Source organism: Pongo pygmaeus, chromosome 4 (genome assembly GCF_028885625.2).
Source record: "Pongo pygmaeus isolate AG05252 chromosome 4, NHGRI_mPonPyg2-v2.0_pri, whole genome shotgun sequence".
NCBI classification, from domain to species: domain Eukaryota; kingdom Metazoa; phylum Chordata; class Mammalia; order Primates; family Hominidae; genus Pongo; species Pongo pygmaeus.
Window position 1 is genome coordinate 77669484 of NC_072377.2, and position 23958 is coordinate 77693441.

Genomic DNA, 23958 nt, shown 5'->3' on the forward strand with positions numbered 1-23958 from the left:
AAGTATATACTTTTAACTTAGGGAAAAGCTTTCAACGTATGGCATCGAAAAGTTAAAACCACACAGAAAAGAGGGATAGATTTGAATATATAAAGATTTAAAAGTAAACCACAAAACCACTAAAGTTAAAAGGATAGAAGTTTTAAAAAAAGTAAAAAGGACAAATTGGGGGATATTCAATAGCCTTGATATACAAATGACTCATACATACAAATAAGAAAAAGAAAATGCCTTATAGAACACGAATAAAATATTTGCAAAAGGAGATATTTGAAAGTTTCCCCCAAAAGACAACAGATGAAAAATGTTCAAACTCACTAGTAATCTAAACAAATTAAAATAGGTAGCTATCATTCTTTACTTACCAGATTAAACAGATTTTTAAAAAATACAGTAATGCCAGCGTTAGTGGAGGACTAGAACAGACTCTTAAGTACTACTTGTATATGAGTGGTTTAGAAGACCAATTTGTAACAGATGTCAGAATTCTTAAAAATTAATAGATACACTGATTTAACAAATTTACTTTTAGGAATATATCCTAAGGAAGTTGGCCAACTCACAAAAAATTTTTTTTCCAAATGGCTCATTTCAATGTTGTTTGTAATAGCTAAACAAAATACAAAAAACAAACAAACAAAAAAAACCCAAACAACTACAAAAACCCACAAAACAATGTAGATGCCTAACCCTGAAACAAAGGATTGGTTAAAAAATACAAAGGCACTGCCACCCACTCAGATGCTATGTAGCCATTAAAAATAATATGAATCTGTACTTACTGACATGGAAATTTACCCATAATATATTGTTAACAAAGAATAGAAGGTTACAGAGAATTATAGCAGGATATCATTTTTGAAAATAGTTATTTCATGTACATAAAAAATCCAGTAGGAAAGACAAAATATTGTATCATTTTTCTGATTATAGTTTGTAGTTTTTTTCATTCTGCTCATTTTTATTTTCTCATTGTTCTACATCAAACATGGATTAATATAAAAATAATTCAATCATTATAACACATTAAAGGTGATTAGCCTCAGGCACAAAAGATGAAGGGCATTCAGGAGGCATTTGCCATAAACCAGGTAAGAAATGAGAAAGGCTTGTGCTGGACTCCAGTGGTTTCCAGTCTTAGCTGTACTTTAGAAATACCTAGGGAGGTATTAAAAAGTACTCATTTCAGGCACAACACAGACTAATTAATTTAGAGTCTCTGAGATGGGACCTTGACACTGGTATGTTTTAACGTCTGCCCCCTGCCTTTCCCCAGGTGACTCTAAAATGTGCAGGTGGAGATAAGTCCACTACTCTAAGGCAGTGGCAGTTGGAAAGGAGAAGAAGAGGATTTGGACCTGAATTATGTTCCAGGGGTGGGATCTCTAAAAAGGATATAAATCTTAGGACATGAATTTGGCTTTAGTGGGTTTCCTTTCATTCTATATAGCTCTCAAGGTCAAGTGCATTGCTGAGGAATGGACAATAGCCTCTGCTGATCCCTCTGATCTAAGCTGCAGCTGGCATGGCAGCATTGGAGGCTACATCCATTCTCAGCACATTTGGAGTGCAATGATGCTGCAGGAACAAATCGCCCACCTTCCAAATGCCCTGTGAGTGAGTCAGTGCTCAGCAGCATTGGCAAGGCAGAGCGCTATAACTGCAAAGAAAGGATGACATCTCATATACATGTGTGAACAGGACTGTTTACTCATAGGATGATTATTTTAAGGGAGACGTTTGGTTTTTTAAGGTCTGTAGAAGTTTGTTTCCTCACTAATCACAGCGGGTGTAGGTGTTAGCTAACATACCAGTAACTGAATGTTCTTAGCAATACTGCAATAGCTTCCCTTAAGGTTTAAAAATTACAATTTGATTCTAATTGCTACCTCTCTTAATAGGTGTTACTCAAACAGGAAGGAAAATGCCACATACTCTTACCAGTTCTTGATGCCAGAGATTACTAAAGCAATTTGGAAAGATATCGAAAAGGTGTTGAGAAAATACAGGTGAATTTTAATACATGATGTGTATTGACATTTTTACTCTAGGTAGCAACAGAGAGACTTCTGTATTGCTGGGGAGGAATTATATGAGATTTTGGCTACGGAGACAGGATTTCTCACTTCTTATTGGCTGAAAAAAATATAAATGAAGCCATTATAAGCAGTATTGAAATATTAATCATACCTTCCAAAATTAAACACCCTTTTAAAAATAAAAGTTACACAATCTGTCTTTCACTTCATCTTTGACTTTCATCCCAACACTGGTGGGAGGAAATAAGCTCTGGTTAAAATCAAGACTGAAAGTGACTTTGACTTTGCAGAGAACAGTGTCAAGGCGAAGAACTTGACTGTATCTTCTCTCCCACTTGGGGTCAGTGTTTAGGCACATGAGAGAAGATGAGGAACCAGGAGAGGAAACGGCAGCGTTTCCACCAAAGGTCAAGGGGAATATTAATGGGCTACATTCCAGACCCAAGGCTGACGATGCTCTTCAAAGGAGTCAGTGGTGGAAACACAGACTCAGAGCCACTCCCAAAAGGTATGATGAGGTCAGGATCATTGAAGAGAGGCAGTGCACAGGGGGAGGTTGGGTGAGCATCTCTAAAGTTACCTTTCCGGTTGGTCTTTGACATCAAAGTGCATATGTCTGCCTTTCATGGGCAGGTAGAAATGCTGTGCAGGTGAAAACAGGCCTCTGGCAAGATAAGAACAGAAATCTTTGAGCTTCAAATTATAGATCTTTATGTTTCACTGAAGCTTGTCTTTACAGGGATGTCAGTCCCCACTGTGACTGACCACAAAACCCTGCAGGAAAGAGGCTGTGGGATTTCCTGTGTGGTCCCCAGACCCTAATATGCCCTTGTGGCTGCCTAATACACATCTCTATTTAAATGTTCAGAATCTGTGTACTTGGTAAGTAAATTTCAAACAATACCCTTCCTCTCTTCCGCTCCCTATCTCCAGGCCCCCATTTTCCCTCCCTGAAGATAACCACTGCTAGTGCATTTTTAGACTTCCTACCGGAGATAGATATTCTTCTTGCACCATTTCTCTCTCTCTCTGCACACGCACACACACTCACAGACACACACACACATAAATACATATACATACATAAACATAACATATACATATTTTTACATAGATAGAACTTCACACACTGCTCTGTACCTTGTCGTGTTCCCTCACGTTCACTTATCAATAAATTCTGGAGATCATTCCACACCATTCCATACAGGACTGATTCAATCTGTGCATGAATGCATAGCACTCCACTGCAGAGGTGAACCACAATCTGTTCAACCAGGCCTCTCTAACTGATGGAATTTAGAGTTTTTCCAGTCTTTGTCAATGCTGCAATAAATGTATTTGTATAACTATTTTTATGTCTGTGGAAGTATTTCTGAAAGATTAATTCCTGGATACAAAATTTCTGAGTACATGCACTTTAAGTTCTGATTGATATTGACACATTTTCCTTCAAATATCGAGCCAATTTATACTCTATCAAGAATATATGAGGCCTTGAGAATATTAAGTGAAAGACCTCCACAAAAGACCACAGAATATATGATTCCTATATAATGAAATATCTAGCACAGGCAAATCCATACAGAAATAGATTAATGGTCACCAGGGGTTGGGGGAAGGAAGGAGCTAAAGAGTAACTGGTATTGGGTGCAGGATTTCATTTCGGTGTGATGAAAATGTTCTGAATTCAGATAGTGGTGATGCTCCTACAACTATAAATATGCTAAACCCCACTGAATTTTATACTTTAAAAGGATGAATTTATGATATGTGAATTCTATCTCAATAAAGCTCTTATTTTAAAAAATGCGTGAGAGTACGTGTGCCTTCCACACCCCTATTGACAGTGTATGTTCACACTTTTTTATCACCATTCTAATTACAACATCTTACTTCATTCCTTCTAAAGGAGGACTAAGCAGGAAAGAAATAGATTGAACGGGCCAACCAGGGATTTTAGGATTTGGGCTGTCAACTTTATAGTCTAACAACAATGGAAATGTCTAAGATGGAAACAATCAAAACAGTCAAGTTGTCAACAATTGCCAATGAATTCAGCAGCCTAAACGAAACAAGCAAGGAATGAGACTTAAGAATTTAAAAAAGGGATGAAGGACCCAGTTCTTCCAACCTAAAGGATTTTGAAATCTCCATTTGCTTAACCAAGGACATTAATGCCACATGTCCTGAATGCAGAACTTAATCCAGCAGCTTGCCTCCAGTAGAAAATAAGCTGAAGCTCAATGTATTCTCTGTGAAGAAGGTATGGGAGCTGAGTAAAACATTATTTTTGTACACCATTCTAGAGCTACTGATAGGCTGAAAAAGTTAACCATTGCTTGCCCCTCTTAAAACTCATATTTTCATTGCGATGGGTTTCCTTTGGATTCCATTTCACCCCTTTTCACCTCTCACCTCTAGATTAACCCTGCTAAATACTTCTTTTTCTATGATGTCTTATATTTCAAACTGCATGTGCCTTGTGGGATTAAAAGCTAAATGCTCTTTAACAAGAGTAATCCCCTAAGTGGACATGTTTCTGAGATTGTTAGGCATTTGATCACAAGTGAAAGATGAGAATGCAGAGGGAAGGTATGAAAACACAGAGAGTAGAGAGGTTCAGGATTTTCACCTTAGTAATAATTGATTGCAAAGGGGCTTTCCAAGCCAATATTTGCATGAAAATAGGCCCATTCTTAATTCTCAAGAATAAGCTCATTTTTCTCCCTTCCATTGAGAAGCAATATGACCCCAAGGAACTACATCCCAGCAAGTGAGGCCTTGACACACTTGACCTTTCCCAGTTTTTGACTCAGCTTATGTGGCTTTAATAATAACTGCTAGCACTTACAAATAGTGCATTTAATATGTGGCAGCCACTGTTCTAGGCACTCTATGTATACTGGCTCATTTAAGACTCAACAATCTTATGAGGAAAACACTATTTGTCCTGCTGCTATGGACTGAATTATGCCTCCTCACCCCTGCAGAAATCATATGTTGATGCCTTAACCCCCAGTGTAGTGGTATTTGTGGATGGGCCTTTGGGGAGGCAATTGGGTTTAGATAAAGCCATGAGGGTGGGGTCCTCATAATGGGATTAGGGCCCCCCTAAGAAGAGGCTCCAGACAACTTGCTTCCCTCTCCTGTCTCTGCCATGTGAGGACACAGGGAAAAGGCAGCCATCTGAAAGTCAGAAGAATTTCTCACTGGGGAACCAAGTTGGCTATCACCTTGATTTTGGACTTCCCAGTCTCCAGAACAGTGAGATATAATTATTCACTGTTTAAGGCACTCAGTCTATGGTATATTGTTGTGGTAGCCCAAGCTGACTAATGTAAACCAAAATTAAAATTCTAAGGCCCCTCAACCATCTGAATGAACCCTTCCTCTTGGCCAAGGGCATTCCAAAGTTAACCTGAAGAACAAGTTCAGGCTATGATGGGAAGCAGGAGCTGGACATGCCTCATTATACCCTCCTCCCTTTTGGAATTACTGGTAGAACGGACTCTTTAAGTTTGATAAGAAACATTTACAATTTATTCTCTCTGAAGTCTGCTACCTGGAGGCTTCATCTGTATGACAAAACCCTGGTCTCCATGACCTCTTATTGTACCCAGACATTCCTTTCTATTGATAATAACTCTTTCAACCAATTGCCAATTAGAAACTCTAATCTACCTATGACCTGGAAGCTCCCACTTCAAGTCGTGCTGCCTTTCTGGACTGAACCAATGTACATCTTACATGTATGGATTGATGTCTCATATCTCCTTAAAATGTATAAAGCCAAGCTGTACTCCACCACCTTGGGCACATGTCAGGATCTCCTGAGGATGTGTCATGAGTGTGTCCTTAACCTTGGCAAAAATCAACTCTCTAAACTGATTCAGACGTGTCTCAGGTACTTTTGGTTTACATTAATATAACTGCTACCTTATAGAGGAGCAAATTGAGACCCAGGGAGGCTATGTCATAGCTTACCTAGGGAGAACTAGAAGATGATGAAGGCAGGATTGAAACTCACATAGTCTCACTCCAGCGTCTGTATTGCTCATTACTATGGTCAAATGCCTGCAGTGAAGCCAATAGCTTGTGTATTCTGGCCTCCTCTTCTGCCATCTTGAAACTCCAAATTATGCCATCATGTGGACTCACAAAAGATTGTGTTCAGGCTTCCACTGTATGTCTCATGTGTTTTGGAGTTTGTGCCCTCCACTCATCTGGGAGACTGGTAATGGCTGGGACTTTTTTTCATTTCCACTCCTTCAGTTCTTAGTGCAGTGCCTGGGTGTTTACTAAATCTTGTTAAGTGAATATGTGTAAAGACGAAACAGCCTAATCTCACAAAGTTTTACAAATAAGAATAAATCATGTGAGTTCTTTGCAAATAAGAATATTGCAGTATGAGAGGCTGATTTGGTAATAACTCAGCTAACAGAGACCTGCTTAAACAGTTACCCAAGCCCGAGAAGGAGCAATTTTGTGCTGTCTTATGATAGTCTGAATGGACTTAGGGGGACACCAGTTTTCTATTTTGCTCTTGGCCCCTTGCTCATAAAAAGTACTACTGCAGGTTGGGCTGCTGCAGAAGCAGGCTCTGAGATAGAATCTAGTGTTCAGGATATTTATAAGGAGGGTCCTTGGGATCTATGCCTGCCACAGGAAGAGACTAAGGCAGAACTGGGTAGAGGAAGAAGTTGAAATGTGGTGCAGGCCCAGTGACGGCCTGGCTGAGCTCATGAGAGCTCTTGAAGTAGAATGGTCTTGCCAGAGTTGAGCCAGATGGCAAGGTCTTCTTACTCCAAAGCTACTTAGTCACTAGATATGGGGTGCCCGGGAGGGGCTTGATCGTGAGCAAGGCAGCTTGCCTGAAGGGGTGGCAGCTGAAGGCTGTCTGTTGACAGACTTCCAGCAGCTGGGACAACAAGCTCTTATTTCAGGGAGGTCTGGGTGGTGTATCTCAGTGTCCCACACATGAACATTACTTTGGAATGAGTGTTTCCACAGCACAGGAGCCCAGCATGGTGAGTATTCTCATTATTACAGAATATTACTTTCATCTCTTGAGCCAGATTTTCTTTTATGACTCTTGGCAGATGCCCAAAGATCCTATGTCTGTGTAGCATCTTTTTGAAAGGTTTTTTCATACATAATATCTCTTGTATGAGATTCCTTTCTAAGAACACTCTACCTCCCAGAGTCTGGCTTTAAATTTGTTTTCTCATCTTTCCTTCATATCTCAGAAGAAAAAGTTCCCTCCCCCTTTCTCAGGTTAATTTTTCTTCTATAACTTTGACTTGACCCTTCTTGACCTCCTACAAAACCTAGTTCTTTCAGTGAGTCTCAAGTCCCCTCAATGTCTTTCCTCTCCTATGCAGGGTAAGGCCCTAGAATATTATTGTATGGGAAATCGGGTCTTAGTAAGAGAGTAAACACAATGATGTCTGGGCGTAGAAGCAGGGAGGCCAGGAATGAGATGCAGCTCTGCTAATGAAATACAATTTAACACACTATAAGCAGGGATTCTTCTAGGAAGTTTTGATGAATAATTCTTAGTTGCTTATTCCTCTGACGAGCCCCTGAAGGTTGTATCAGTGGAAGGTCTCACGGTGAAGTAGGAGGAATGTGGTTTTTGGAGTTATTCAGGACTGATTTTGCTAGCTGTGTAATCCCCTCAGTTTACTTACCTTCTCTTAGCTTTAGTTTCCTCATCTGGAACACATGGCTTATGAAGTCCTCCCTCAAAGGGTTGCTGTGAAGGGGACACTCAATGAGATGACACAGGTGAAGACTTGCATAGCATCTGGCACATGGTATACTCTGTCATGCACACGCTGCTTCCCCACTGAGGCAGTTGCACTGGGAGTCCAGCTGGCCAGGTGCCACCTCTCCTCTGGCTCGTTCACACATGTGGGCCCCACTACTTTTTGATTTTACATTTAAACCCAGTGCTCCGAATTCCTGTCTTGCCTTTATTGGTGAGACATCTCCATCTCAATTATAGCTGAGCAGGTGTATTATGAGCTGAGTGAATGCAAGATTGAACAAATAAAAAATACAACATGTAAGTAAACTCAAAAAAGGCTTTTGGAGTACCCTGAGTTCAAATGGTTTGTGCTTATTCCATTCACAGATGGCACATTCTATCTGCAATGACTACCAAGCTAAGTATGGCAAGATGGTTTCTTAGAATGATAAGAGACTAACAGGACCCTACTTCTCATTTGTTAACCCCTCACAGTGTACCAATATTAAACAAGGTATTTTAAAAAGATCTGTTCCTGTCTTTGTGGTTAATTTTTAAGAGTTAAAACTCGTCTTGTTCTATGAGCCCCTGAAAATTCATTTTAAATCAACAGGCAAAGAGCCAGCCACAAGGAAGGGCAGAGCAAAAATAAACTTCATCCTGCAGTCATGTCTTAGGGAAAGAATTGGACAAACCTCTTCCTCGTTTCAGTAGAAACTTCAATACATGCAACAGAATTAAGGAACAGCTAGATTGATGCTTGTAGAGGCAAAAAGATATAGAGAGTATATATATTTAATCAGACTAATCAAGCACACATCTGTAAGTGAATTTAAAAAATGACTTTGCTTTGAGGAAGTTGACTCTCATTTTGGTTTGTTTCATGATTGACTGAACTATTCTCTGTCTTGCACGTCACCTTATTTGACTTGACACTAATCTGACAGAGGGATGTACAGGAAAATCCACAGGCCTGGGTGTCAGCCCTGAGTCAGGACTCTGACTGTTGCTTCTTAGCTGTGGGACCATGGGTAAGTTACTCAATCCTCTGACCTTCAGTTCCTTCAATAGTAAAATGAGGTTTTAATACTTACTTCTTTCTACTATAGTGTGTATAAAATGTAATATATACAAAGTTCCAGGAGTGAAGTAGATATTAAAAATGCTATAGTTCCTGTCTCCTTGCCTCCTAATTTCCAAAATATCCAATGGCTTTTAGTCATATGATAAATTTTGGTTGCTACCATTTTTCCCATTAGGCACTATTTACTGATACAGAATATCCTATACTTAGTGCTGTTGTCATAAGCAAGTCTCTAGACAAAGATGAAATTGCTGAGGCAGTTTAGCTTGATGGGTTTGAAGCCAGGCTCTGACACTTATCAAATGTTTGACCTTGGGCAATTAGTTAAACATTCTGCGCCTCAGTTTCCTCCTCTGTAATATGTGGATATTAAACCTCATTCCTATGGTTGTGTTGAGGATTAAACGAGTTAATCTATTTGAAGCCATTAGCATGGTGCCCAGCAATCGTAGGAACAATGTTGATGTCAGCTATTGAAACTGCTGCCCCTCGTTGCTATGTTTGTGGCTGCCTTCCTACTCACAGCTCTCATCTTCAGGAACTGCTTCCACCCACTAATCGCCTCCCCCAGTGATGTTTGCGTTACATAAATGGTGTATCCATCCAAGCCCCAACTGTTTAGATCAGGAGTGGACATCTCATCTGAGCTGGAAAAAATCAGAACCCTCTCTTTGGTTTGGGAACAGCAAGTAATTGAGAGCAGCCAGCTGTGGGCTGTGGAGCTGGAAGGTTGCACAGACTCAGGTCTGAGGCTATTATCTGGGCCTTGATAGGTGAATGGAGAAAGCTTTCTGCTAAGAGAATCAGGAAAGTGGGGACAGATATAAGAGAAAACCAGAGAGGAGAAAGTTTATGGCCCATAAGAAATGATGAGAGGCCTGGGAAGATGAATTTTCCAGTTCCTGAGACCAGGCTGTGCTGAGCACTCTGCACTTACACTCTTGAGATGCCCACATTCTTACATGATCACGCTCCAATTCCCAACCCCTTCCCGACTGGCTTAGGCAACTCTCTCTTCTGTGCAGGCAAAGAAGCTGTGATGAAAACACTGAACTTCAGCAGGAAGTGATCTACATCCTTGGTCTACAAATGTTTTTGCTCACATAGTTGCAGAATTTTTAGGAACTATGTACCCCTACACATTTTCAAGTCGATATCTAAAATTTTTATCCTAAGTTTAAATGTCATAGCCCATAGAATCTATTAGTCCATTGATTGTAAGATATTATATTTCTTTCACAATATTATGAACAGCTAAGAAAAAATAAATGCTTACCATTTTTGTAAGATACACCCCAATTTAACAGATGTTAAAATGAAAACTATTATGTCCCTTAGAATCACTGAAATGTGAACATTAAGGATATAATCCTTATACATTATAAATATTGACATTAAAAAAGCCTGCTACATTATCCTTTTAACTGTGTCCAAAGAATCTAAATACTATAAAGATTTAATATTCACATGATCCAGTTAGAAAATACACTAGATGAGCATGATGTACTCTGACATTTGGAAAGTTTAAATCTTTTTCCCCTTGAATCTAGATTTTCATCCTATTACCCATATAAGATTTAATCTAAATGTATATAATGTATTTATGTAAAAATATAGTAGTCTTTAAACTCTTTTACTTATTCCCCTATCATACATTTTTTGTATACATACAAGAAAAATATGCATATGAACTGGAAATTTGCTTTATTCTCTGTATTCATAAGGCTGTAAATCTGCACTATCCCAATATGGTAGCCACTAGCACCTGTTGCTATCTAAATCTAAATGAACTAAAATGAAAAAGTTAAAAATTTAGTTTCCCCATATTAGTCACAAGTGCCCAATAGCCACAGTGGCTAGTCAGTAGTTGATGTGTGGATACAGATAGAAAACGTTAGTATTGATGCAGGACATTCTATTGAACAGAGCTGCTCTAAAGGTTAAAAATTTCTTTCAGATTCACTTATTATTATACTTCTTATAAGCATTCAATTGATCAAAACAACCTAAACATATAACATAGTTTTATAAATAATTTAACTGACCCAAAGAGAAAACATTTTAAGGATTTGTGGCTTCTAATCAAATAAATGGAGTGGAATTTTTGTTTTGTTTTTTAAGTAGTTTCATGTGTTCTGTGACTTATTTCTAGAATAAGATAGAGGCCAACATCAATTTTATTTCTATTTTTTAGTTTTATAAATGGAAACATTGAGAAATTTTCTTGTTTTTTTTTTTTTGGAGATGGAGTCTCGCTCTGTCATCCAGGCTGGAGTGCAATGGCACTCCATCTTGGCTCACTGCAACCTCCGTCTCCCAGGTTCAAGCGATTCTCCTGCCTCAGCCTCCCAAATAGCTGGGATTACAGGCTTGCACTATCATGCCTGGCTAATTTTTGTATTTTCAGTAGAGACGAGGTTTCACCATATTGGCCAGGCTGGTCTTGAACTCCTTACCTCAGGTGATATGTCTGCCTTGGCCTCCCAAAGTGCTGAGATTACAGGCATGAGCCACTGCACCTGAGAAGTTTTCTTCATACAAATAAGGAGATAATGAAGAACTTTATAGCATTTCACTTCTTTGAACTTTTCCTGAGCCAAAAAAAAAAAAAAATCATGTAATGATCTATCATCAAAATTTATATTTAAGGATAATTTAGCTGACAACTTTATTAGGTACTTCAATTCTGTTCAAATCAAGGATTGGAAACCACTTTGCTTGCAATATAATTTGGCATTATAGCCATCTGCTGTCTCAATTTCTGCTAAGTCCTATATATCAAAAACATACCAAGATTTATTAAATGATCATCAGTTGAACTTTTTGAGACAGGTCCTCCTTTTGTTGCCTAGGCTGAAGTGCAGTAGCATAGTTATAATTCATTGCAGCCTTGAATTCCTGCGGTCAAGTGATCCTTTCCCCTCAGCCTTCCAAGTAGCTAGGGCTACAGGCGCCTGCCACCACCCCCAGCTAATTTTGTTTTAAATTTATATTTTATTTTTAGTAGAGATGAGGTCTCACTATGTTGCCCAGCTGGTCTCTTGAACTCCTGGGCTCAAGCTATCCTTTCCTTGGCCTCTCAAAGTGCTGGGATTACAGGTGTGAGACATCCAGCCATCATACCTGGCCTAAACTTTAATTCTTTTACTTAGAGGCACTCTATTTAAATATATATATATATATATATATATATATATGTATATGTATATATATATATATGTATATATATATATATTTTTTTAAGTTAGGAATATATTACTGGTTTTATTATATTTTTGCCAATACTATCTTTTTCTGCTAAATGTTCTTTTCTTGTGCTTTAAATACATATTTTTTTTTTCCAGAGGCTGAAGATACAACTCATTTAATTACGGGAAATGTTGGTCATGAACTCTAATTGGCAAAGTCCAAATTAACATTCAAACAAATTAGCCAAATTAGAATTACTTCCTGTCAAAAAAGTATGACTTCAATTTTCAATAAACATGTTAATATGTTTTATCAAATATTATAAGATCTAAAGAGAAATAAATTATGAAATGCATCTTGTAAGACAAGTCAGGTCAAGATTAAAATGACGACAAATTAGCTCATTTTTATAATGTAAATACAGAATTATAAATGTGTCTTTAAAAAAAAAAAAAAAAAAAAAAGACGGAATCTCGCTTTGTCGCCCAGGCTGGAGTGCAGTGGTGCGATCTCGGCTCACTGCAACCTCTATCTCCCGGGTTCAAGCGATTCTTCTGCCTCAGTCTCCTGAGTAGCTGGGATTACAGGGACCTGCCATCACACACAGCTAATTTTTGTATTTTTAGTAGAGATGGGGTTTCACCATATTGGTCAGGCTGGTCTTGAACTCCTGACCTCATGATCCGCCCACCTTGGCCTCCCAAAGTGCTGGGATTACAGGCCATGAGCCACCGTGCCCAGTCTTATGCTGTTCTAATTGATAATAATGCAAGGTAATTTGTAGGTAAGATAATAAGTTATATATGACACAAGGAGTTCCAAAAATTTATTGGTAATTGTCATAATTTTTGGTAAACTTATGTGCATGTGTGTCTCAAACTCTGATTTTTAGTTTAGGAGAAAAGGTAGAATCATGTATCAAAAAATTGCTATATTAATTTCATTAGACATTCACCCTTATATTTAATGAAAGAGAAAAGTATATACCAGTAAAAGCTAATTATTTGGCAGCTAGCATATAATTAATTTTTTGGAAATATGAGATAGAAAATATTTAACATTAGATGAAATAAGACAAAAATTGACCATAGTTGGGATATATAGCTCATGATATAATTTGATAAAATATATTTTAGGTATCTTATTAAGCATATACATCCAATGTGAAAAAATTATTAAAATTATCCAAGAGTTTTCTAGTGTATTATGAAGATCATAGTAACGCAGAAAATACTCCATTTACATTTGAAAGAATAAACACAGAAGTCTATATTATTTTGACTATTTGCGTTTTTCTTTTTAGGGTTGTGACATTCCAGGGAAGACTTTGAGAATAGCTGAACATTATAGCTTTTATTTAAATATGGGATGGGGGAAAAGCTGTTTCTGGAGTTCAGTATTTTTCTGTGCTCTTTGGTTTGGGGCCCTGGGACTCTTCCTTGGAAATGAGGTATTCTGACCATAGCTGGGGGACAGAAGAAGAAAAGTAATAAAAACAGTCATTATTCTATCAAACTGTTCCACCATAGATCTGAGTTTAGAACATCCAGGTGTGGACCAAAACGCCCCTACAGCTGGGGAAGACTGGAGTCCTAGGGGTTTCTGGTGCCCAAAGAATGTATCCCCTTTGTTTGGTGCTCTGGGAAAGCCTTATCACAGCTGCTAGGATCCAGAGTAAGATTCGAGATGTGTGAGCAGTTGGCCTTTCTTTTATACAGACCAGAGAAGGGCTTTGGGAGATACAGGCATGTTCTCATTCTTGGAGCAAGTTAAATTTTAGGAAAAAGTACAGGCAGAAGTTGAAGATCTGGAAAAAAAAAATATTCTGTAAGAACTACATGTGATCACATAGCTTTTGGGAAGTGTATCTGTCTGAAAATACTAGTCCACATGTATATTTCTAAAAAATGAGATTTTTCTTTTTTACAAACTATATTGTTAAAACTGTTAGGACAGCATTAAAGGGAGGTTCAAAAAAGGAAAAAATTACAACTTCGCAGGCCTTAAACAACTATCCACATTGTCTCCTGGGCTTCCATCATTCATGTACACACTTCTGAATAGTGATAGTCTTAGAAATCTGAGATTTTGTATTCTGATGATTTTCCTGTTGTTTTTTTGACATAATGCTGAGAAATATTCCAAGTTGTACTCAGAGCACATAAAACCACTATCAGTGATAGTCCATGTGTCTATGCTAATAAGACCTTGTATTTGTTTTGTATCGTAGCTGTAACATATTATCACAAAATTAGTGGTTTAAAACACCTTACATTTTTTATCTTATAGTTCTGAAGATCAGAAGTCCTAAAATCAAGGTGTCAGCAGGACTGTGTTCCTTCTGGAGGCTCTAGGGGAGAATCGTTTTTCAGCTTCTAGAAGCCACTTGTTTCCTTAGCTCATGGCACCTCCTTTCATTGTCAAAGCCAGTAGGGCACCATTTTCAAATCTCTCTTTGATCCATCTGATTCTTCTATCTGCCTCTTTTTTATTCATAAGAACCCTTGTGACTGCATTGATTTCACCTGGATAGTCCAGGCTCCTCTCCCCATCTCAAAGCCAGCTGATTAGATGGAATTAAGGTTGTTACAGTCCTGTAGCCTAACATACTGAAAGGTTCCAAGGATTAGAACACAGACATCTTTGGGAAGCCATTATCTACCTCCCACAAACCCTAAAATCAGCTTAAGTGTCACTAAATTCCCCTTTTATTTCTGGGAAAATAAACGAGGACCATTTGGTGTTATTATCATTCCATGTTGTTTGCCTGCCAACAATGCACTGAGCTGTCCACAGAAACATAATTTAGGAGCAATCTCTGCTCAATGTGCTCAAAAAATATGATTATTGTTAATATTTTCATTATTTAACATTTATCGAGCACCAAGTACTCTTCAAAACATACAATTAGTCATGCACTAAGTACTTAGTACATGCACTAAGTACTCTTCAAAACATACAATTAGTCATGGGTGATGCCCAAAGGGCTTACTATTTCAAATTAGAAAGACACATCTAAAATTAGATGCTAACATTTACAAACGGCAATGCTTTGTGAAAGAACTGAATATCCCAGACAATTCAAATGTAGTGCTTCATATTGTGTTCTCCAAACTCATCTGTATTCCCATGAGACCTAGAAATGTACACTCACCAGAAACTTTATGTAGACAGGAAAGAAATTATTGTATATATGCTACTTACAAGCAATGTTTTAAAAGTTTGGGGCAGCTGCATTGTGCTCTTATTTCAGATCTTGTGAGGGATTAGATCTTGTGAGGGATAAAGTCTTTTTGTGTTCTATAGTTAATAGGATTCAGCTACAAGCAGAAAATATCTCATAAACGATGCACAGTATAAAATTTAATTGCTACTGGAGACAGAAATTTTCAAAAGCTGCTGTTATGAACGACAAGCCAAGCTCCTACAGACCTATGATCATTTGGGAGACTGTTTCACACTTTACCCCAAGAGCCAGGAAGCCATTTCTACAGTTTAGAAAATTGACCCAACCTTCATGTTAATGCCTTATGTTGGCTGGTTGAAGTATAAACATGCATGTCCTACTTGCTCTGAGTTTATACTGCTTCTAATGAGTTTCCCTGGCAGTAACATGTTCCATGTACTCTTTACAGGGAAGAGGATTGGCGGGGGGAATTCAGTTTATGCACTTGTCCTTTTTTTGGAAAATGGAAATATGTTTACAATAGCATTTAATATGCCATTGTAGTTTCTTTGATGAATTCTAGGGACAAAAATCACCTCATTAATTTAATGATGAACAACTGAGACTCTGGTAAGGTGAATTAAGGTCATAAAACTAATTGACATCAGAGCCAGAACTAGAATCATATCACCTGTGACCCTCAGTGGACGTTTTACCATTTCACCTGATGCTCACTGTCTGCCTCTTACCCTGACCCTCCCTAGGTCTCCTCCTCCCTCCACCACTATACACCCTCTGCCTATAACTCTTTAGGAGAAGAAGAGAGTTTAAGTAATGCCATGTGTCTGTTATCATTGTTTTTTTCCCAGATGTTCTGTTCTAAGTTGTCAAGTAGACTGTGGAAACATCAACCCACAGCTGCAAGAAATAGCCCAAGTCATAATGTTCCCCAAGAACAATGAATGATACAACTCTCCCCAGTCACAATGGTTGAGGAAGATTTGAGCTTGCCTGGATGAGCCGGCCAGTTAGCACTCTGGGCACAGGCATGGGTGGAGGCCTCAGCCTGTTCTCACTCCAGAGGATGGGGCTGCCATGTTAAGCAGCTCCACCAGAACAGGCCGTCAATGTGTGTTTTTGGTGTGTGGATATGTGGGACAGATTGTTATCTAAATTAAATAATTTAGTGTTCATCCAACCATCTTTCCAGAATGAGAGCAGAAGATGGAAAGGCTGGAATGTGGCTCTTTGTCTCTAGGGACCAGTGCTCTTGTTGAAAGGACTCCCCAGAACCAGTTTCAATCTTTCTATGCTTTCACCACAGGCTGAGCATAAACCCCACCTTATCAAGTCAACCTTTAAACTGCTTAATGCCACCTCCCTCTGCCCACCCCCACACCATGCTGATTATATAAGGAGAATTGCCTGGATTTTAATCCAGCTGTATTACTTGCTACCTGTGTGAGAACTGGTAAGTTTTGTTGTCTATCTATGCTTACTTCCTCAAATGTAAAATATAGGTGATTTTGTATCTACCTAATAGTTCCATGAGAAAATACAGGAAAAGCAACTATAAAAAAGATCAGACATATATTAGTGTTCAATAAATGATCCTATTATTCTTATTATTCCTTTGATACATATCAAATAGAGCAACTCATTAAGTGCCTGGTCCTTAGAGGGAGCAATACAGGGCAATGACTAAGATATAGGCTTTGTCTTCAAGAAGCTCTCAGTCAAGCTGCAGAGGCTCTATTATAAAAGATAAAGATCATTTGGAAACACATTAGAAGAAGCTGTCAAAGTAGGTGGTAAATATATGGGGAGGTAGGAGGAAAGAAAGGATCAAGCAAGGAAAAGAACCAATGGCCTACAGAGAGATGGCATCTCGTATGCATCTCCAATGTCTAAAACAGCTCATGATCCTCTAAGAGTTTAGTGGCATGTAGATTCCCAATTGCATAATTTTTTTTTTCTGTGAGCCAAGTGGAACAACTAGGTCTAGTTTTATTAACTTACTATGTCATGGAGAATGAATGACAGTCACTTTGTACCATGTCCCCACTGCCTGTAAGTCAGGTCTAAAATAGGTTTTTGAAGAAGGTAGGTAGTTCCAGGCAGTCACTAAACATATTTTGCTGGATCCTCTAAGGAAATTTTGTTAACTGACAAAAATATAATTTGGACCACATAGGCAATTCCAAATTTTCTGCTAGCCACATCAAAAAAAGGAAAAAGAAGTAGGTGAAATAAAATCTAATAATACATTTAACTCAATACATTAAGAATATTATAATTTGGACACATAATCAGTACAAAAACTATCAATGAGATTTTGCTTTTTTTGTACTAAGTCTTTGAAATCCAGTGAGCAAACTACACTTACAGCATCTCAATTTATACTAGCCACATTTTAAGTGTTCAATAACCGTATGTAACTAGCGGCTACCATATTGGACAGTGCAAATCTAAAAGTCTTAGTGAAATTAGAGATTAAAAGAAAAACATACTTGAAAATATTTCAGAAAATAAATTCAAATACATGTGTTGGAGGATGCTGTACAGCACGGTTTTCTGATGGCAGAGTGCACTGAGTTTGTTTCAGTAACCGCTGCTCCAACAACTTTTAAAGAATAAGGGCAAACACAAATCCAGTCTGAGGACTTGCTTGACATGGTGATTAATTAAGACATATGGGTGAGCATAAAGCAAGATTTCCTCCTACAATCCGTCTTCTACTGACCTTCATTAAGGACAAAGAACATTTTAATGGATGAAGCCTTCACTTTTAATAAGCCTTTACTCTGTTATTTCCTATGGAACCATGCATTAGATTAACAAAACAATGGTAGCTGGCTAATGACAGAGCTGTGGTCAGAACCCCAGGGATAGCCTATGTCACTATTAGCACCTCAAGGCAAAATGTCACTTGGGCCACCTCTTCCAATCCAATCAAGCAGACTTTGACCTATAATTGCATTCAGAGAGTTCAAGAGCTCAAGAGGTTACAGATGGGGTGAGCGGGCCCATGCTTTGCTTCATCAGATCAGCTTGAGGAAAGAATGTATGAGAGCACAAACGGGGACTGATATGGGCAAGGGGGAGGCATATTTGTTTCCTGTTTCCAAATGATATTTGGAAACAAAACAAATATTCCTGTTTATCATTGACAACTTAGGATAGGTATATTTGTTTATTGTTTATATACATTTTTATTTTGGAATAATTTTAGATTTACAAAAAAGTTCCAAAGATAATGCAGAGAAACACTGTACCTTTCATCCAATTTCCCTTTACATAGGAAGTGTGGGACATATGTCAAAACCAAGAAGTCAACATTGGTAACATTACTACTAACTAAATTCCAGCTTTTATATTGCATTTGTTTTTTTCTATCTGCAGCTTTAAATTTCAGTAGGAAGAATTGTATAAAACAATAAGATATCAAAGCAATTTTAAACAGATAACCTCTATCTTGTAGAGAGAAGGGATAGAGATGAAAGATAGCATGAGGCAAAGTGGTGATATTAATCCAGCAACTTACTTTTCCTACCATGGATATTTAGATGAACTTTGATCATTCTGATGCAGATCAAGGGGTACCTCCTCTGCGAAGCCTTCCCTGGTCTGACACCAAAAATGCTGATATTGGAGTTGCCAGGCGAAATAAAGGGACCAGAATATTCTCAAGGAGCAATTTTTAAAGCTTCCTCTCCCTTACTCCTTGCTACCTTCCAACTCATGTTACCGAATGTGCTTCCAGAAAGCATCTCTGAAGGTTTTATGCATGAAGAGTTTGTGCTGGGTCTTTTGCCTTTTGAATGATAGGAATTGCTGAAGCTATATATCCCTGAAAATGTCCAGTTTAGGAATCATCATGGATAACACATCTTAGCACATTTAGGTAAAGCTATTCATATTCAAAAATGAGTTTGGGGGGAATTGGGCTTACTCAGTTTACCTCTGACCAAATTTAACAAATAGGAGGAGCTGCCGTGAATTTGGCACTGAGCTGGCTATGGCTTCACTGAGGATCACTCCTTTCTGAACACTGACACTCTAAATGATACTGTAGATGTTTCTCTCTACCAAACTCTAAGTTCCTGATGATACGGACTGTGAGAAATGTGTCCAAGTCTTTCTTAACCTTGGATCCTCATTGCCTGAAACAATCCCTAGAATTTAACAGATGCTCAATAAATGTTCTTGGGCCAAAAATGGACAAATAACTATTGCATGGATAGATGGTTGAATGAATGAATGCATAACTGATGCGTAATTCCTCATCTCTGCCTTTAGGAGCTTACTCTCTGGAAAGAGATATCGAGAAACAACCAGGTGATTATAATGCATGGTGGAATGAGGTAGTAAGTGCTGAGAGAGGTGAACATGCTAAAGAAAATGCTGTTTAGGTTCCAAGAACGTGAGAACTACAGCCCCTTGGAAAATAAGCAGAGGTAAGCTGGACTTGAGATTGTCCAGGAAGGATGCATAGGATGTTGTAATCAGGGGTGGGTTGGGAAATAAATAAGAACATTCCTGTCTGAGGGAACAGAGCACACTAACCCAGCAAGGTGGGAAATAAGGAACGCTTAGCATTTAGTTTAGAAAGCTTATGTGGCATGTGGAAGTAAGGGAAAATAAATGAAATTCATACACTGAATTTCCACATTATGCATGTCCTTGAATGCCTCTGTTTGCCAATTTGGAAGTGATGACAGACACAGATAAATCACGAAGAGAAGCTGGCTTGGGATGGAGGTAAGTGTGTTCAAGTACATCTTCCAAGAACAAATTAGGTCTGAGAAAAATATTAGAACTGCAGGAAAGAAAAAAGCATTGTGATAATATGATGATACCATTTAGTCATTAAGTTCTATGGTAACAAACCAGAACTTTCCTATGTTTGTAATGTAGGAGGCTATGCTGTGATTAAATCATTATCTGTCCAGCCAATAAAATACAAAGAAAGCCAGTAAAGCAATTTTGTTAAAGAAGCAATTAAAGGGCTGGGCACGGTGGCTCATGCCTGTAATCCCAGCATTTTGGGAAGCTGAGGTGGGCGGACCGCCTGAGCTCAGGAGTTCAAGACCAGCCTGGACAACACGGTGAAACCCTGTCTCTCCTAAAATACAAAAAAAAATTTGCCAGGCATGATGGCGTGCGCCTGTAATCCCAGCTACTTGAAGGCCGAGGCAGGAGAATCATTTAACCCTGGGAAGTGGAGGTTGCAGTGAGCCAGAATCTCCCCACTGCCATTCAGACTCGGCGACAGAGCAAGACTCCATCTCTAAAAAACACAAACAACAACAAAAAGCAATTAAAATAGCAGTTTTTGAACCTAATACTGTTTCTCTCCATGTTCCTTTAACAGTTGCATGATCAAGCTGACTTGAGGGTTCTGAACAGAAGCTGACCAGTCTGTGCACATTGTAAAGAAGTTAAAAACCTGGATTGAATTGCAAAATGTACTACTCAAGGAGTCCAAAGAATAAAATATGAGCAGCTTGTGGGGGTAAAGCATTCATAGGTATAGTATAGAAAAGGTCCATGAGCATCACGTCAGTGTCTTTTAACTTGCCGTTGCAGTGGAATAATCCTTTATGTGTTTATGAAAATCTTTGGAAAAGAAGCCACGTCACTGGGTGGTTCCTATTTATTTTCTTCTCCAGGGGCCTTTGCTGCTCTTGCTGGGTGCCTCAGTTGCTAGCTTTGTGAGCAGTAACGCCCCACTGTTCCCAGCTCCTTGCTTGCTGGGTGCAAAGGACAGAGGCTATCATAGCAATAATTGCTGGATGTGCTGTGTTTGCACATCTGTGGTGGCCTTCTGAATTGAGTTTCATGCCAGAGCCAGGCAGCGGCCCCCTACCCCACCCTCCCACTGCCCCTTTATTTTCTGTGTCACACCATTAAAGGAAATGAGATTATGGCACAAATCATCATTCACGTGACTCTAGCATAGAAGGTTAGCGAGATATTGCAGAGATAATTCCATAGCCACCATGGCCCCTGACAATAATTACAATGTGGCCACAGGGGATCACCTTCTAATAGGCTTTTGTTCACTCAATTCAGAGTCTGTTGTGTGCTAGAGTTTGGATAATTAAAGTTGTGTCTCAGAAGCCACATGTGGTAGCTCATAATTATGTAGCTGAGTCTAACAGAAAACTGAGGTGACTGACACCCGGCCGGAGTGAAGAACAGGGGTCCTGGTGACAAGGAAGAAAGAAACCAGTCCCCTCATTTGGGGACAGGGGATTGGTGTTCACTCCATAGCATCAACTGCTTTATTTATTTTAAACAAAAATGACTAATTATAGCCCTTTCTGGTCCAATCCCTCACTCTCCACAGGGACTTTTCCTAACCCTTTCCTATTGCTCCAACAAAAGGATGGTAGCTGGTCTGAGCAATGAAGGAAATATATATGGCTTATTTAAACAGCATAATGGTTTAATTATTTAATCATTTGCATGTTGAGTGATTTGCATAAAAGCAGGAAATGGCCCATGGTGGAATTTGGCCTGTATCTCCCCCTGTTCCTCACTGGAGAAAAGATTCTGAAACTTGGCCTCGTTGAAGCCCTTGAATTTTAGAAAAAAAATGTGAACTTTGAAAAACTTAGATTTGTTATTTCAAGGATGCAATATTTGAAAAGAAAACAAATCCAAAGACTATATCCCATTGGGCCATATTTCTCAAGTCAGTCGATGACTGTCAAAGAAGCAAAGTAGTTAATTTTCCCTGTAAAGTTTGCCCTTGAAAAGCCATTCTCCTAAGTATAGGCAGAATGCTTTGCTAAGTGGGTGCCTTTTCAGCATTCTAAGACTGGGTCCCACATTTTCTAATGATTCATTGTGAAAGAGATGGCTATTTTACCATTCTGCTTAAAATCTGAAACTTTAGTCCAGCACATCTCTCATCTTAAATCCTTGGAATGTTTAGAAGATTCTTGCAATGCACTTCTAAAAGGCTCTGAATTTCTGAGCCTTAAAAGTAAAATTCTGCTTTGTTCCAACATAAGACACTTTTCCTCCAAGTTTTGCCAGGTAGAGAACAAACCCCTTCATTTTTTTCAACACTGTTGTCTCTTTTGAAGCACAGAGAATTTATTCTTCACCCAATGTGGAAACAACAATTGATATTCAAAACACTACCCTTTCCTAAGGCTTTGCCTTCATGAAAATGAAACATATTTCGTACTGAGCACCATATGGTGTTTGTGAAGAGTGGACACGCAGATGCCTCCTAATTAAAGCATTAAAGTTTGTCATGAGAAATGGCAGCACAGATGATTTTGGCTGGGTGTGTGGGAGGGGGTAGGCAGGGAGGGGTCCCAGAGAGTGGATGAAGTGGTAGGCTGACTCCCAGTTTTTTCAAACACACACTCTGATTGGTCCTCAGGGAGCAGATAATGGCAAGAGGCAGTTAATTTGAAGATAATTGAGAGATCTCTTTCCTGTCTTCACACAATAAAAAAAGGTGTCGGGCCTCAGCTGGCACTTGCACTCTGGCAGGAAGAAAAGGGCTCGAATTGGTCTGCAAAAGCTGCCACCTCCTTTTCACTTCTCACACAAAGCTGAGAAACCCCTTTCCTATCCTACACCCCTCCTTCCCCCATGCCCCCAGCCGTGCACCCATGTTTATTGTTTCAACACATCAGACCATAAATAAGAGTTTCCAGAGGGAGAGAATATTGGAGGACAAGGGAAGATCTATTCTTCTGGAAAACATGAGCTGTGCCTCTAAAAACACTACCTCTGAGCTGTGCCTCTAAAAACACTACCTCCCAGACAGGCTGAAGGGAAGCATCCCCTCAGATGGCGGTTTACTGTGAGATGGTGAACTGGTTCTTTGAGCCATTTTTTCCTCTTTCTCAGCATCTCTGGTACTATGTGCCAAGCTGTTCTCAAACCCATGCAGTCTAGAAACCCGGAGGGACTTTCTCAGGTTAAGGGGAACACTCATCTGCCCACCTCTGTGTAGATAGCAGATAGAAGCTCTCGAGGTGTCATGTGGTAGGAACGGTCTTAAGCTGGGTTCACACTTGCCTCAGCAAGTCACGCTGCAAAAGGGAAGAGGTAATCACATGTGAGGGGCTTTTTGTTTGTTTGTGTTTTAAGGAAACTCTCCCTCTGGCCTGCCAAACTTCCCAGCTCCTTTTTTATATTATAGCGCAGCTTGCTTATAAATTCTAGGAAAATCTTAAGTCGGCACTTAAAATAATCTTTTTTAAAAAACACACCCACGTGAAGAATTACTGGAAATTAGGATTACATAAGTGTGAAGAAGAATGTTGCTTTTTCCCTCAGAACTGGGAAACTTAATGTTGACAGGCTTATGGGTATGACAATGCTAAGGGAAACTTTAAAAAGTGAAAAGAGCTATAGTCATCAGTTTATTCCTTGTCAGTAAAGCCCCAAGAAAATGGATTTGATGGAGTGGGCAGAAAGGCAACAAAAAGAGTGGCGGGGCAATGCTGAATGAGAAAGCCGTTCCGGGAAGCTAAATCAGCTGATGAACAGGATGGTCTGGGGATCATTAAAGGTAGCTACACAACTGGGTTTGCTAATCTGATTGAAAAAATTTTTCTGAAGTATATTTTTCGGTCATTCTGGTAAGTTAGGTCAAGTAAGTTTTTCTTCTCTCTGAGCAGTAGAGACTGTGATGGCCTCTCCACCAGAGGGCTGCCTTCCAGTAAGTTCCTGGGGAGTACCTTGGAGGTATGAGTCT

General features: G+C 39.0%; 2 long non-coding RNA genes across 2 annotated transcripts in view; one reads left to right on the forward strand and one right to left on the reverse strand.

The window, feature by feature from the left end:
- Positions 1-950: 950 nt before the first annotated feature.
- The window catches only part of LOC129037139 (uncharacterized), a 66117-nt gene continuing 43109 nt past the window's right edge, over positions 951-23958 (reverse strand). The window contains exon 3 of the long non-coding RNA XR_008502733.1: positions 951-2703. This is a non-coding gene — a long non-coding RNA (uncharacterized LOC129037139). The remainder of the gene's footprint in view (positions 2704-23958) is intronic.
- LOC129037140 (uncharacterized) lies at positions 16254-20749 on the forward strand. Its single transcript, XR_008502734.1, has 3 exons — positions 16254-16698; positions 19527-19684; positions 20602-20749. It is a non-coding gene; the product is annotated as an uncharacterized LOC129037140 (long non-coding RNA).